Genomic DNA, 16,571 nt, shown 5'->3' on the forward strand with positions numbered 1-16,571 from the left:
ACATATAATTTTTATTGTCATGATCTGAAAAGGATGCATTTAATATTTCTGCCTTTCTGCATTGGATTGTGAGGTTTTTATGCCCTAGTACATGGTCAATTTTTTGTATGTGCCATGTACTGCAGAAAAAAGTATATTCCTTTCTATCCCCATTCAGTTTTCTCCAGAGGTCTATCATACCTAACTTTTCTAATGTTCTATTCACCTCCTTAACTTCTTTCTTGTTTATTTTGTGGTTAGATTATCTAGTGCAGAGGGGGAGGTTCAGGTCCCCACTAGTATAGTTTTGCTGTCTATTTCTTCCTGTAACTCCCTGAACTTCTCCTGTAAGAATTTGGATGCTATACCATTTGGTGCATATATGTTTAGTAATGATATTACTTCATTGTCTATGGTGCCTTTTAGCAGGATGTAGTTTCCTTCCTTATCTCTTTTGATTAGATCTATTTTTGCTTTTGCTTTGTCTGAGATCAGGATTGCTACCCCTGCTTTTTTTACTTCAGCTGAGCATAATATATTCTGCTCCAGCCTTTTACCTTTACCCTGTATGTGTCACTCTTTTTCAAATGTGTTTCCTGTAAACAACATATTGTAGGATTATGGTTTTTAATCCATTCTGCAATCCATTTCCGTTTTATGGGAGAGTTCATCCCATTCACATTCACAGTTATGATTACTATCTGTGTCTTTTTCTCCATCCTTTCCCCCATTTATGCTTTTCTTTCTCCTTTTTCCTTTCCCCCTTCACTAGTGTTTTGCTTTTGACCACCCCTCCTTCAGTCCCTCTCCCTTTTATTATCCCTTTCCCTTTTCTTCCCTTTACTCTTACTGCTTCTTCCCTCCCTTCTTTCCCCCTCCCTTTTCTTTCCCCTTTTCCCTCCTACTGCCTATAGGGCAAGTTAGATTTCTATACCTAACTGATTATGTTATGCCCTTCTTGAGCCAAATCTGATGAGAGTAAGGTTCAAACAATGCTCCCCCCCTTCTTTCCCTCTGCTGTAATAGGATTTTGTGTCTTTTCCTGTAATGTAATTTACCCTTGTCTGCCTCCTCCTTTCTCAGTACATTTTCTAAGATCAGATTGATCCATTTATTTGGATCCATTTAACCCACTTGATTAGATTTTTTTTATCATTACATCAAAGTCAACTAATATCCACCCTCTTTATGTATACTCCTTTAACATGGTGTAATAACAATACAGTTCTCAAGGGTTGCAAGTGTCATATTCCCTTGTAGGGGTTTAAACAGCCCCCCCCATTAACAACATATTGTATCTTTCTGTCCCATTTACCTTTTTATCCTTCTTGAGTCCTGTACTTGAAGATCAAATTTTTTGTTGAGCTCTGGTCTTTTTATCAGGAAAGTTTGGAAGTCTCCTATTTCATTGAATATCCACTTCCTCCCTTGAAAAATGATGCTCATTTTTGCTGGGTAATTGATCCTTGGCTGCATTCCAAGCTCCTTTGCCTGGAATATCATGTTCCATGCCCTGTGGTCTTTTAATGTAGAAGCTGCAAGGTCCTGTGTAATCCTGACTGTGGTTCCATGATATTTAAATTGTTTCTTTCTGGCTGCTTGCAGCACCTTCTCTTTCATCTGGTAATTTTGGAATTTTGCTACTATTATATTCCTTGGCGTTGTCAATTTGGGATCTCTTTCAGGTGGTGATGGTGGATTCTTTCTATGGTTATTTTCCCTTCTGGTTCTAGGACTTCGGGCAGTTTTCCTTTATGATTTCCTGAAAGATACTGTCCAGGCTCTTTTTTTCATCATGATTTTCAGGTAGTCCAATAATTTTTAAATTGTCTCTCCTGAGTCATTTTCCAGGTCGGTTGTTTTACTGATGAGGTATTTTACATTTTCATCTATTTTTTCATTTTTTTGTTTCTGTTTGACTGATTCTTGCTCTCTCATAGAGACATTAGTTTCCATTTGTCCAATTCTAGTTTTTAACAGATTGTTTTCTTCTGTTAGTTTTTGTACTTCCTTCTTCAATTGGCCAATTGTGTTTTTTAGGGACTTGTTTTCTTCAGTGTATTTTTTTTTCGATTGGCCAATTGTATTTTTGAAGGACTCTTCTACCTCTCTCATTTGACTATTAAAATCCTCCTTTAGCTCTTCTAAGAAGGCTTTTTGGGCTTCAGACCAGTTCATATTCCCTTTTGTTGTTGCAGATGTGGGTTTGTTGACAAGGTTGTCCTCTTTAGAATTTCTGTCTTGATCTTCACTCTTCTCATAATATGAATCTATGGCATTTCTTTTTACTCATGGTGTTTCTTTATTCCCTGGCCTTTAAAGAGATTGAGCTCTCCTGCTGGGGAACAGAGGGACTGACCCAAGCTTCTTGTGTTGGGAGCCTATGTCCTCGTCACTGGCTTTGTGTGCTGGGGACTCTTATGTTGGCAATTGGAGGCTGTAGGGTTCTGGCAGCTTACCTCGTGTTGGGCTGGAATCAGCAAGGCTGGAACTTTCAGGCAATTCTAGGTTGCTTGTTTTTCCTTTCCTTTAGCTTTCTTCAGCTCCTTTTAGATGGGTGCTGCAGGATGTTTATCTGCCTGCAGTGTTGTCTCCCTTCTTTCTGCTAATGCACTGGGAGATTCCTTTGGGATAGAGTGCGTAGGCACCTGGCGGTTTCCTGAGCTGGTTTCCACAAGTTCCCCCCTCACTGAGGCACTCGGAGGTCCAGGTGTTGTTGTTTGCCTGTTCTACCCAATTGGGTATCAGTTGGGTAGAACAATTGGAGGCTGCAGGGCTCTGACAGCTCACCTGATGTTGGGCTGGAACCAGCAAGACTGGGGCTTTAGGAAGCCTTTAGTTTGTTTTCTTCACCTCCTTTCAGATGAATGCTGCAGGGTACTTATCTGCCAGGGGCCCCTTGTAGTTTCACCTCCCTTATTTTTGCTGAGGCACTGGGAGACCTGTTTGCTGGGCTGCTGCACTGCTGCTCCCTGACTTTCTTCTAGTTCTGCTGTTTCAGGGGGTTTTTTTGTGTGTTGATATTTTCTGGGTTTTCAGAGGTTGATAGGGGAGAGTGAGAGTGACTACCTTTTCACTCTGCCATCTTGGCTCCTGGAAGCAGAAAACTCTTGCTTGATTTTCAAAATGCTTTTTGAGCTCTTCCATGGCCTGAGACAACATGTAAACGACTAGGTACTTACAATATAGGTACAAAGTAGTGGGAAAATAATGTCCTAAATGATAATATCCTGGCACAATGGAGACTTAGAATTCTGTTTCTGTTGTATGAAATGTCTTAGGTCTTATAGGATTTAGAGCTGGAAAGGACCTTCAAGATCATCTAATTTGCCATGCTTATTTTGAAGATGACGTAACTGAGGATGAGAAGCTAAGTAACTCACCTAAGGTCACATTGGTGATAAATAGAAAAAGTAAGATTTTAACCCAGGCCATCTGTTTTTGATTTTTACATGTTTTCTCTCCAGAAGAATGTTAGATCCTCTAGAGTAGATAACTGTTTACCTTTCTCTGCATCTCTAGAACTTAGATCCCTGTTTGGGTCAGGTATCAGAAATAATCTCCCATCAACTCCCCAAACATATTATCTTTTTTAAATGAAAGTTTCGTTTTTTCAAAAATCAATTAATTTATTTTTATTTTTCAACATTCACTTCCGTAACATTTTGAGTTTTAAATTTTCTCCCCTTCCCACTTCTCTCCCCCCCCAATATGGCATACAATCTGATATAGGTTCTATACATATATATATATATATATATATATATATATATATATATATATATATATATATATATATATTATAATATATATATATATATATATATATACATTCTTTGTCTCTGGCTTAAAACCTCCTGAAGCCATTGCTGCTTCTAGTGACACCACCTAGTCCCATCATTAGTGTTTCATTCACATGGGCTCAGGGCCACCTTCCACCTCCTTGTTGCAGATCTCTCTTCCCAACTTCCTAAGCTTTATTGGGCTGGAAGAATGCTTCAGGGGCAGGTAAGTGGAACAGTGGATAGAGCACTGACCCTGAAGTCAGGAAGACCTTAGTTCAAATCCAGCCTCAGACCAAACACGGGACACTTACCAGCTGTGTGACCCTGGGCAAGTCATTTAACCCGAATTGCCTAAAAAAGAAAAGGAAGACTGCCTCACCCTGACTTTTTGTTGGATCTATGCCTCCAGAATTTGATTTGAGGCATTTTTTAAAAGTTGTTTGGAAAGGAGTGTTGGGAGAGCTCAGCTGTGGGCTTCCTCTACTCTACTGTCTTGGCTCCACCCCCAGAAGTCCCTATGTATTCTTAATAAAACAACTGTTTTTGGTTTTGCTTATGCAAATATATATTTGCCTTTATACTATATTTGCAAGTATATATGTAAGTCAGTCATATGTCAAAATTGTTTTAGATTTTGCCTTCACAGATATATCATATATATATATATATATATATATATATATATATATATATATACTATGAACCCCTCCCCAAACCATTTTGAACCCCCAAGACCTGAGAAAGGCCTAAAATTTGCATTGGCCAGTTAGGAGAAAGGCATTTTTGGCCCACACTGATCTTAACTTACCATAATGCCTTGCATACTTTGGCATAACAGATTTGCTTTGCTCTGGTCTCTGGTGAACCCAGTATACTCCTTCCTGTGTTACCAACTATGAGACCAGATGAAGCTGATCTGGAACATTCTTCGGTTTATGACTATTCAAGTCAGGATGCCTTGAAGCAGACACTATCTTGAATAATGGGATTTCTTATTTTGGTATTTTATGGATAAATGTTAAGCCATGTTATGTTATATCCATATCTATATCTATATCTAAATCTATATCTATCTATCTGTCATCCTGTTAATGATAAACACAGATATCCTGGATCTATAATTTCAATGGACACTTTGACACTTCTATCTTATTATATTTGCAATCTATCCAATTAAGAAATTTCTTTCTCATATTATGGTTAATACATATGGAGACTATAATTTTGGCTGACATAGGCATTGTGAGCCAGGAAGGGAGGGAGGGGTGAGAGGGAAGTGCTCTGAAGATATAAAGTCCCCTTTGTCTATCTGTCCTTGGGCTCATTTTCTACAATGAATGTTGCTATATGAATGTTCTGCCAGCCTGCAGAGAAATAAACATGCACATGCAACCTAATTTTGTTTGTCTTTCTTAGAATGAATTCAGTAATGGTTGACAGTTCATATGATTTGTTTTAAAATATATAATACATTAAAATATATCACCTTATTCATTTATAAAATTATAATCTAAATATAAATAATTTCCATATTATTTTTCCCTAGAAAGCATTGACTGAACCATGGTTTTGATTGACTAGTCAGTTGTGCCTTGGAACCAACTGCATCTGCCTCAAAACTCTTTCTCTTTTTTATGATCCCCTATTTACTGGACTGAGAAGAGTGAGTGCCTAAATCCAACCATATCCATATCTAGAAGGCAAGGTATATTGGGTATAAAGCATTCAGGAAAAATCAAGTCCTCAACATGAGGGCTTTAACACTAGAAAAATGAAATACGTTATGCAAACCATACTCAAAAATCATAAGAATGCCCAACTCAAAAAGAAAAGAATAGAAAGTAAAATTAAATTAAAAAAAACTAATACTGCATGCAGATAGCTGTGGTATGCACAACAGGAACAAGAAATTCAGTCCTGGCTTATTTGGTTCAATTCATCCACACAGCTCAGTTGCTCAGCAGAAAAACTCAGAACAGCCTTACCAGTAGTGTAAACTTAACAATCTCACAGGAAACTGGGCAGAAATCATATATTTCAGTCCTGGATGAATTTCTTTGCAGTGGTACAGGACCATCCTCAAAGAGCTCTACAATCACCAATTTTTGAGAGATGCAAGCCAAGCGTAATTGGAAAGGGAGATCAAGTCCAGTTTTAGTTACTGTTTTTGGTCTGCTGTCTCATTTGCTTTAAACCTGCCCAAATTTCTTTCAGGAACCAGCAATCTCAGTCATTGTTGACTTCTTGAGTACATATAATAGGTGCACTGAAATCACTTTATGAAACATTTCCTGACTGTGGCTATTAAAACCTTTTTTTTTTCATTTTCTGTACATCTTCCTTGTATGCCTTGTTGAAACTCATCACAGGTAAAGTCTTTTATTCATATGAAGGGGAGGTATAGAGTCCTGTTCTAAGACTCATGTAAACCTAAATAATATGCTCTATGAGGCTCATTATACAGGGGAACCTGTCCTAAGATCCTGCCCCTTATTATTAATGGGCTATAGTCATGTAGCAATATGCATTTAAATAATTCTCTTTACCTAGGATTTTAAAAAAATATTATTTTAAAATTTTTATTTCTTACAATGAGATAGTATTCAGTCATCTTTTATGTGTCAAAAGACAATATGTTCCACACCCAAAGAAAGAAATATGGGGTCTGAATGGAGATGGAAGCATACAATTTGCTCTCCTTTTCCTGTGTTGTTTTGTTTTATTTCTTCATTCTTGCGGTTCCTCCTATTACTTCTAATTGTTATTTACCTCGTGACTAATGGGAAAATATGCTTAGTATGAATGCATAAGTAGAGTCTATATCAGATTATACACCATCTTGGGGGGGAAGAAGTGGGAATCGGAGAAAATTTAAAACTCAAAATGTTATGGAAATGAATGTTGAAAAATAAAAATAAATTAATTGGTTTTTCAAAAATGAAACTTTCATTTAAAAAAGACAATACGTTTGGGGATTTGATGGGAGATTGTTTCTGATACCTGGCCCAAACAGGGATCTAAGGACTTACTATGTACCAGATATTGTGTTAAGTTCTAGGTATACAGAGAAAGGTGAACAGTTACCTACCCTAGAGGATCTCACATTCTTCTGGACAGACAACATGTAAATGAGTAAATACTTACAACACAGGTACAAAATAGTGGGAAGATAAACTCCTAAATGATAGTATCCTGGCACAATGGAGACTTAGAAAGTAGTACAGAATTCTGTGTTTCTGTTGTATGAAATCTTTTAGGTCTTATCATATTTAGAGCTGGAAAGGACCTTCAAGATCATCTAATTTGCCATGCTTATTTTGAAGATGAGGTAACTGAGGATGAGAAGTTAAGTAACTCAGCTAAGGTGCCATTGGTGATAAATAGAAAAAGTAAGATTTTAACCCAGGCCATCTGTTTTTGATTTTTTTATATCTGGAAAAGAGAGGTGATTGGATTATAGGTCTAGAGCTAGAAGGAATTTCAGAGGCTATTTAGACCTCCCTCATTACCCTCATCATTTTACAGATAAGGAAAATCTGACAAGATCAAATGTGGTTGATTAAGAATTCAGACCCAAGACCTCTAACTCCAATGTAGTGTTTGTTCTGCAGCATTACACCACCACTATTATCTCTAGATATTTGGGGCACAAGAGAGATACGAAGACTCTTAAGATACCTTTAACATTTCATTTTTTTTCTCTTGAATAGTCTGAAATTTAGAAAGTGTTCTCCATCAGAATTTATCTGCAAATTCTGTAGGATCCAGATGTTCAAGTTAAAGGAACTTCCCACAACTGCACAGGAGGATCTTGTGGATCTTTATAATCACCCTGAGTAGTGTTGCATAGGAAGACTCTAAGAATGTCACACTGAGTCTTTCTTCTTTCTTCCTAGCACTCCCCAAATGCATAGTATGCCCCTTTTATAATTCTTTTAAATAAGTGAGGCCATTCTAGAAAGGACAATTCATCCCAAAGATTAAAACAAACAAATAAACAAATAAAAACAAAACCCTGTGCATCGGAATGAATGAGGGACATTCGCTGACTCTGTCTCACTGAAAACAATAGCAATTGACTTTCTGAGGGTGAAATCACATATTCGTAAGTACTATAATTGATTAACATGTTATATTCATTTCTCAGACCTGACCTATTGTTCTCAATGCCCAAATGATTTTTTGGGGGAGTGATGGGGAGACTCCCAGCAGCACATGCAACAAAGAAATTAGTCAATTCTTCTGCTGTGACTTTAGCAAACAATGGTATCAATGCTATCTACTTAAAAAATATCCTTTCAGTTGCTCAAAGATATGAAATTTTATTATCATCTGCTACTTATTCCATAGCAAGCTCTTGAGAATCAAAGACAATATCAGAGGATGAAGGACATCAATTTCAAAGTCACCAAGACCAAACTATTGATGTAGGACACTAAAGCTGTGTAGACATGTAAGATTCTGAAACAAAAAGCTTACAAGTTGTAACAAAAACTTATTCTCCCTTAGTATTTTCTATGGGGATTTTTCACTCTTTTGCAACTAACAGAAACATTTTAAACAATAAAATGTATGAACTTTTTTTTAAAGTTCTACATCTTTTTTTGTTGCTGGAAATTTTGTTTCGCTTTTTCCTGGACAGTTGATCTTTATGTTAATCTTGGCTTACTTGATGCTGTTGGGGATTGATATTTGTAGGTATAATCTGATTCATAAATGCCACCATATAAACTAAAAAGGGCTTGTTTTAATCTGTGCACTGTAATTTTTTTTTTAGTTTAACATCTATGAGTTGATGTTCTTTTATTTGGTTAAATCATTTTCCTTGCTTCCTTTCTTTCCCTCGTTCACTTTTGGACATGCTCTCATTTGCAGTTCATATTTCCTTGTGGGACAAATAATTCAGAATTAATGAACTTGTGTTCCTGGGGAATTCATCTTAAGAACAACTTGGTCTACTGTAAAGAATGTTGAAGTTGGAGTTAAAAAAAAAGGAGTAGATTCACATACTTATAATAACAATGATAATAATAAGTATTCATATAGCACTTTAATGTTTACAAAGCATTTATTATCCATTATATCTTTTGAACCTCACAATAACCCATTGAGGTGGGTTCTGTGAATATTTTCATTTTACAGTAAACTGATGCACAGAGAGGTTGATTGATCCATGGTCAGAAACTAGTAAGCTTCTGAGATGGGGGTGTTGAAATTTGTACTGAGGGCATTTGTTTCTAAGTCAAATGATCTTTTCACTAAATTAGCTGAATGGCCATGCAAATAAATCATTGAATCCCTTTAAATCTCACTTTCTGTAATTGGGAAAACATGGACAATGATAGTTCACCTCCCTCACAGGGTTGTTTTCAGAAAAGCATTTTGTAAATTATAAAGCACCACATAAAAGTGAGCTATTATTACCTTATAATGCGTGTAACACATGCACAAACATACATGCACATGCATACAGACACACACACACATATATATGTATATATATATATATATATATATATATATATATATATATATATATATACACATAATCACATATGTGTTGTGTGTGAACATCTCCTGAGTTCAGAGTAGGATGCTCTTGGCATCAAGATCCAAAATAAATCAGAACACAGAGGAATGAGAAAAAAATTGGTTAAGGTAAAACAGGGAAAAATTAATGAGCTTATGTACTTGAGATAGAAAGCCATAACTGAATTTACAGTTAAAGAAAATATAGACCCCAACTCAAATATACCTGATTCCTTTTAAAAATTAAGCAATGAATTACATTAACTGTCCAGTCACAGCTGGATTATTGTCATAGGGACTTTCAGTGCTTTATATAACATCAATAACAGGGCCCAGTGAAATAATAAAATTCAGAAGTACATTAGGGAGGACAATAGATGCCACATGACTGGGAAATCCATTCAGGTAAGCAGGCAGAACTGAGTTATCACCTTTCTCTCTCTTGGGGGTAGAAGGTGCATTTGCTTATAAGGAAAAAAAAATTAAAAAAAGGAAAATAAGAATATAATTTCCTGCTTATCATGAAACCACACTGATTTTTAAAGATTGCTTGGAGGTTCAAAAGACAATGTTCATGAAGTGCATTGAAAGTTAAAAAAACAAGAAAATTACATAATTGTCTAAGATGATGGTGGCTAAGAGGAGCCTGTTATGTAGATATAGCCTGCTTTGGAATCAGGAAAATAGGTGTTCAAATGCTGTTTCTGCTGCATACTGGAAAAGTTTAACCTGGGGCAAACCATTTATCTCTCAGGGCACCAGACAACTCTGCAAGACTGAAAGTTGCAGAATTGTTGTTGATCTACATTGATAGAGGGAGTCTCCTCACTGGGAGTTCCCTAAATGAATTAAATCACATTTCTATTCTACCCCACCAAATACACACACACACACACACACACACACACACACACACACACACACACACACACACACACACACACACACACACACAGAGTGGGGAGTGTGTGTGAGTTTTTTAGCTCAGAACTTGAGGTCTGTTTGAACCTTCTCATTTGCTGCATTCTTTTCACATAAGGAGCAAAGTAAATAAACATCACCCCAGATGTACAGAGAAAATTTCCCCAAGCAAATGTAGTCTGTGGCTCCTTAGACTAGTGGGCAATGGCAGCCATGGAAATTTGGCTCAGATCTAATCCCCTTTGGCTTCTTTCACAGACTTTAATTATCATTGTATTAAAGGGTGTGACTGGGGTGCTTCAGGTCACAGCAGGGTGGATGTCTTCAGGACCAAGCAAGGTTTTTGTTTCTACAGGGTTTGTTGATTGTGGAACTCTTCTCTTTCTGTGGAGGTTTCCAAAATAAATAACTTTAGACTATTTGTTCCCCCTATCCCAGCTGCAAGCAGACTTGACATAATGGATCTGACCATTGAACCAGCTGGTCTGACCTTCTGCTTCTGTCAGCACCTGGAGAGAGCCCCTCCCCCTTCATCTCCTCCCTCTACTTTCCCCTTTTCCTTCCCTTTCCCCTCCCCTACTTCTCCCCTTCCCAGAGATCAGGAGCAGAAGGAGGGTCAAGTGACAGACCTACTCCATTCTTTTCACTGCGACAATATTCTTCCTTGGCCCTTCCAGATCATCAAGCTGTATCTTGCATTGCTGATTTGATCAGGGTTCACCGGCTCACATGGTCACAGATGTTATTAATGATTGTACACTTAGCCAAAGCCTCTTAAACAGCCAGACGTACTTTCCTTCTTCATGACCTTTCTGTAGCCGTCTCTCTTTGGGTTTGCCTTAAAGGTCCTGGGGGATTTGCAGCTTTTTCAGAGTCAACCCTCCTGCTTTCTAAATGTAAAAGAACACGGAGTCAGAATTCATGGCCATATTTGGAACTTCAACGAAGATTATTTGATACAGAACACACGGTGAAGACACTCAGACCAGCTCTTTTCTTCCTTCAAAAGGTACATATGGTAATTCCTGAAAATGTTTAGGATCTGATGTTTATATTTAGGAGGAGAGAAGTCTGGATGGGAGCTGGATCAAAATAGATTTTATTTGTATTGATAATTATTATAAAATTAAAACAATAACAACAACAATAGTTAGTTATGTGGGCAGGGTAAGAAATTGTACTGACTAAAGAGAAGTCTCAGTGCAGGCACAGACTTTCCTTTCATTCCTGATTCAACCCCTCCTCATCTGACAGCTTAGCTGGCTTTAGTTATCACAAGATGTTCATTCTACATTTCTCTTGCATCGTTTCACTATTCTGAGCTTTGTGGCACCATAACAGTGGGAAACATTTCAAGGATAACTATGAAAATAAACATTCCCATTATATATATTTTTTAGACATACCTTATATCTGGCACCAAGGTTAACTCATTCTACATCTGTTGAATTCTGGAAAGGTGAAAAATTCAATATATCAAGGGCCAGTTTGACAGCTTGACACTCAACAGGTGATTTTACTGTTTTTTCCTTTTCTCTGTATTCAGTCACTAGTTCAGCAAATACTTATTAATTCTCCCTAGTGGTAATGTATTATGTTAGGCAGTGAAAATAATACAATGGCATTGGCCTGGTCTTTTTCTCCATGAAGGGTCTGTGTTCAAGGAGTGATGAGACATTGAAGTAGTCACCTCTGTGTCAAATACTTATTGCCAGCAAAACCTGTGTCTGTCCATCTATTGTTAAGCACCATAGAAAAAGACCCTTCTTCTCTCCCACCCCTCACAGCATATCCTGAAATCCATCCATAGAATGGTGGACTATGAAGACTAGAAAGGGTACAGAAAATTGTTTTGTCCAAAGTGTATTTTCAATACTAAAATTTAGGTTTTTTTTTTTCATTTCCCAGTTGGTCCTCCCAGGATCCTTAGCAAACGGCCAATAGAACATGACCAATAGAATCTCAAGCCCCTATCTATCTGTCTATCTATCTATCTGTCTATCTATCTATCAGTCTATCTGTCTATTTGTCTATCTGTCTACCTATCTATCTTTAAATGACAAAAGCTATTTTAAAAAACACATGGGAATTTGGAGAGCTATAAAGTTCAGAGTAAATATGTGATTCTAGAAAGAATGGCTTCTAAAATTTTAAAAGTGCCATTAAAAAAAAAAACTAGCCCTAATAATGCAAAGAGACAAAATTCTGACAAAACTGAATAGAATTCTAGTAATGTATGTGTGCGTGTGTGTGTCTGTGTGTATGTGTACCCAATTATGTAGTCCTGTTTCTTTACCTCATTGTAATATTGAGGCAATCCTGAATTCTCAGAGCCTATGAAAGCATAGTATAACCTCTGGCAGGTCCTACAATTCTGACAAGACCTTGAATGTGCTCCTAGTTAAAGCTTGCAAGTCTGTCGTCTAAGGATAGCCTGGCTAAATGGGGGAAACTCATCAGCAATGTGCTCTCACCTCTCCACCTTTTATTTTTTATTTATTTTTCCACACAGTTCTGTGTGCACATAGCCTTCCCTAATAGAATATAAGATCTTTGAGGGCAGGGAGTATTTCTTCTTCTTCTTTTTTAAAATCCACAATAGTTAATACATAATAGATGTTTAATAAATACTTGTTGACGTTTGTGTGAATATATGTGTATATACATACATGTATGGACATATAGGTCGATCATATATGTACATATATGTATGCATACAAACACAAGAACATACAGATTCCCTTTCTCCAAGGCTATTGAGAACAACATTGATCTAAAGTTGATATCTGCACATGGGCCATATTAGCTAGAATATCCTAGGTCTTTGAAAACTTTTGACCTCAGAATTAATATGGCATAAATGGAGTAAAGAAGGGACAGGAAAGGAATAAGCATTTACATAGCATCTGCTCTTTGGTAGACACTGCTAAGTGCTATTTACAAATATCTCACTTGAGCCTCATGAGGCTGGTATGATTATTTTCTCTATTTTATATTTGAGGAAAGTAAAGGCAGCAAAGATTAATTGACTGGCCTAAGGTCACATACCTAATAAATATCTGAGGCAGGATTTACATTAAGGTTTTCCTGACTCCAGGGTCAGTGCTCTATTCACTGTACCACCAGCCGCCTCTAAGCTGGAAGGAAGTATGGCTATGCCTGTATCCATGATTGTCCTGCCAAATCAGACAGGGAAATTGGGGCAAGCATAACCGCTCTCTTTTCTAAAACATGGACTGGGGAAAGAAAGACCTGTAGTAGAAGTATAGTGCTAACAAAGCAAGAGGAGACATGCTAGGATGAGCCAATAATGTCAACTGGAGAAGAAAGCTTATCAGGCTGAACTAATAGAGTAGGAGTTGAGACCACTATATTCCAGGGCACAGTCCCTATCTTTCTCCTGCTTCCTTGGAGCACTGTCTGCCTCTCTGATTACCTGTTCAAACACACTCATTAGTGTTTTGACTAGTGGGTGTGTAGGTAGAAGAGATATATTCCTTCAATTCATCTTGTAATCTGGTTTGCTTTATTTTAATGTGAATCTATATTATTATAATGCTTTTGAAACAACTATTAAGAAACATGGCTATTTACAGTTATTATTGTCTAAGTCAGAAGTGGGGAACCTGCAGCATTGAGGCCACATGTGGCCCTCTAGATCCTCAAGTGCAGCTGTTTGACTGTAAAGTTTGGATTCAGTCAAAGGGTTGCACTTGTGGACCTAGAGGACCACATGTGGCCTCAAGGCCATGGGTTCCCCACTCCTGGTCTAAGCCTATAAATGATCAGTTGAAAATTTGAAAGGGGGAACCTAATCCAAAGGAAGAGGGGAATCATGCCCAGTTCATGGCTGGGGGGAAGAAGAAGAGCAATTTGGAGACAAATATTCTGTAATTTGCAATATGCTCCGCAATATGCATACCATAGAGTACCATTATGGAGAGAGACATATTTATTAGCCAGGTCCAGGTGAGACTTCTCCCGTCCTTTACTGTCACCAGAGAAATCTGATCCCCTGAACTTCTCTCTGTCTAACTTTTCTTTAATTCTCTCAATTCCAGATGCACTCTAAGGGTTATGATAATGGCAATTGTCATAGTTGTGTCTATATGAATATATACATATATAGTATGCTATGTGCATGTATAAATGTTATACATACACATATATGCATATATATGTATGTATATATATGTGTGTGTATATATACACACACACACACACACGCACACACACACACACACATATATATATATATAAACACACATACAAGTGCATTCAAATGTGACTCCATAAATATTTGATTAATTAGACCAATTGGGCCATCCGATCAGGCATGCACATTCTCCTTTGTGCTTTTATGCTATTTCACTGTATGATTTCAGAAAAGCGAGTTCTAAAATGTTTTGTTTACTTTACATAAGATGAACCAAATAACAAACCACAATTCATTATATGGCTCAGTGAGGGCTGCTATGCTGAAGCAGGGTTATTCTTTTGTAGAAAAGATGCCTTTTTTTCTATTTTCTGATGGAATTTTATCTTTAGCTTTTTTAAAGTTTTCTTTCATGTGTTTAAAAAGACTTTGTCCTGGAAGAAATACTGGGCCTGTTTACAAATCACTATCTATCTATTGTGATCTAAGATTTTGTGATTATAATCTCTTCAAAGGGGCAGTCTCAATCTGAAACAAGGTACGAAACTGTTGGCTGTGAAGGGAACTATTGTATTTACTAAAGAAAACAAGAGCTAACCATTACATTTATGTTCATAGATGAGGAGATTCCTCTTTCCTTTGAGGATCAAGTAGAGAAAAAAAAATCTTTGTGGGAAAGGACATCATAGAGAATTATATTACTGATAGAAATCACCCCATGTTACCCTAAATTTTCTCTCTCCAGCCAAATGGAGTGAAAAAGGTAAGAACCTGAGCAAAGAAATAGAAAGAATATAAGATTGTATCTTAATTAGGCCTAACAGCTAGGAAGGAACGAAAAACAATTTAAAAATGCAAATGAAATATTGACAACTATTAGGGAGAAATTAATTTAATCTGGGGACAATGTATCAATAAGCAAATATTTGAGTAACTACTAAGTGTGAAGTAGAGTCTAGTGACATAATATTTAAAATAAAGTAGAATCCCATAGATAAGTTTCTGATAGAAAATAATTCTGAAAAAAATGATTCAGGATAAATGAAAACAAAACCATTTTACCCAAGCCTGAGGATGGAAAGTAGGATTTAAGTAATTATGATTTGTCAGTCAGGACTAAATAAGGAAAGTACCAAATTTTCATTGCTTCCCATTTAGCTAATTAGCCTATGACATCCTTTCCAACTTGGATTTTCAGAATTCTGTGATTTTTGTACCATTCTATTTCCTTTAAAAACTTCATCTTTAGGATGGGTTTGACAAGTTGTTTTTACTTTGGTAATTTTCTTTAAGAAATATTTATTAATTTGTTTTATTTAATTTGTTTATTAATTTGTTTTAATTAATCATATTTATACAGTGTTGGCTATCTAGAGCACAAGGTACTAGACAAAATATCACTGCTCAGCTAGTATCAGCATATACTAATTATAGGCACAGAACACAAAAAGAAAAATCATCCTCTTAAGTAACTCACTGACAAATATATAGGGACATACTCATTTTTTTCTGGTTGTGATCATGAGTGTCTCCTTATGGAAATGAACTATTTGGTATCAATTGCCAATCAGAGAACCTGTCACATATGATGGGGATAAGAGAGGGAAAAGTTGAAGGCAGTCCATGCATAAGAAGGAAAGTAGGGCTTTGATCTCAAAGAATCATAGATAGCATAAATGGAATCCATACGGTCTGCATCAAAGTTGGTGTCAGTTTTGATACCTTCTTCAGATTATATCTGAATCATTGAGTTTAATTTTAGGCCCCATGTTTTAGGAAGAATATTCACAAATGAGCATATACAGAGGAAGGTGACCTGGAAAAAAGATTAGACTTATAGACCTATCAGTCACATAAGACTAATTGAAAGAAATGCTGTTGTTTGACCAAAAGAAGAGAAGCCTTAATGGACATATGATAACGATCTTCAATTATTTGAAGGGCTATTACGTGGAAGAGGGATTTGAATTGTTCTGGCTGACCCCATTGAGTAGAAGTAAATATGTGGAAGATTCAAAGAGATGGGTTCCAGAAGGATATAAAAACAGCTTCCTAACAGTTAGAATTATCCCAAAGTCTAATGGACTGAGTTGGGAGTAGACCAGTTTTGCCTTGTAAAATTTTATTCAGAGGCTGAAATGTCACTTGCAAGGAAAGTTGTAGGGGAAATTCCTCTTCAGGGAGAGAGTTGAGCTACAATG

The 16,571-nt window shown here is 36.8% G+C and overlaps 1 long non-coding RNA gene across 2 annotated transcripts in view; it reads right to left on the bottom strand.

The window, feature by feature from the left end:
- Positions 1-9,334: 9,334 nt before the first annotated feature.
- LOC144454458 (uncharacterized) overlaps positions 9,335-16,571 on the bottom strand; it is a 51,989-nt gene continuing 44,752 nt past the window's right edge. The window contains exons 1-3 of one of the 2 annotated variants that reach the window (XR_013482849.1): positions 11,621-11,668; positions 10,844-11,104; positions 9,335-10,598 (exon numbers count right to left, since the gene is read on the bottom strand). This is a non-coding gene — a long non-coding RNA (uncharacterized LOC144454458). Of the gene's footprint in view, positions 10,599-10,843; positions 11,105-11,620; positions 11,669-16,571 lie in introns of those variants that run through there. The other variant, XR_013482848.1, reaches the window with a different exon arrangement.

This window comes from Phascolarctos cinereus, unplaced genomic scaffold (genome assembly GCF_003287225.1).
Source record: "Phascolarctos cinereus isolate Bilbo 61053 unplaced genomic scaffold, phaCin_HiC Scaffold_726;HRSCAF=1367, whole genome shotgun sequence".
NCBI classification, from domain to species: Eukaryota; Metazoa; Chordata; class Mammalia; order Diprotodontia; family Phascolarctidae; genus Phascolarctos; species Phascolarctos cinereus.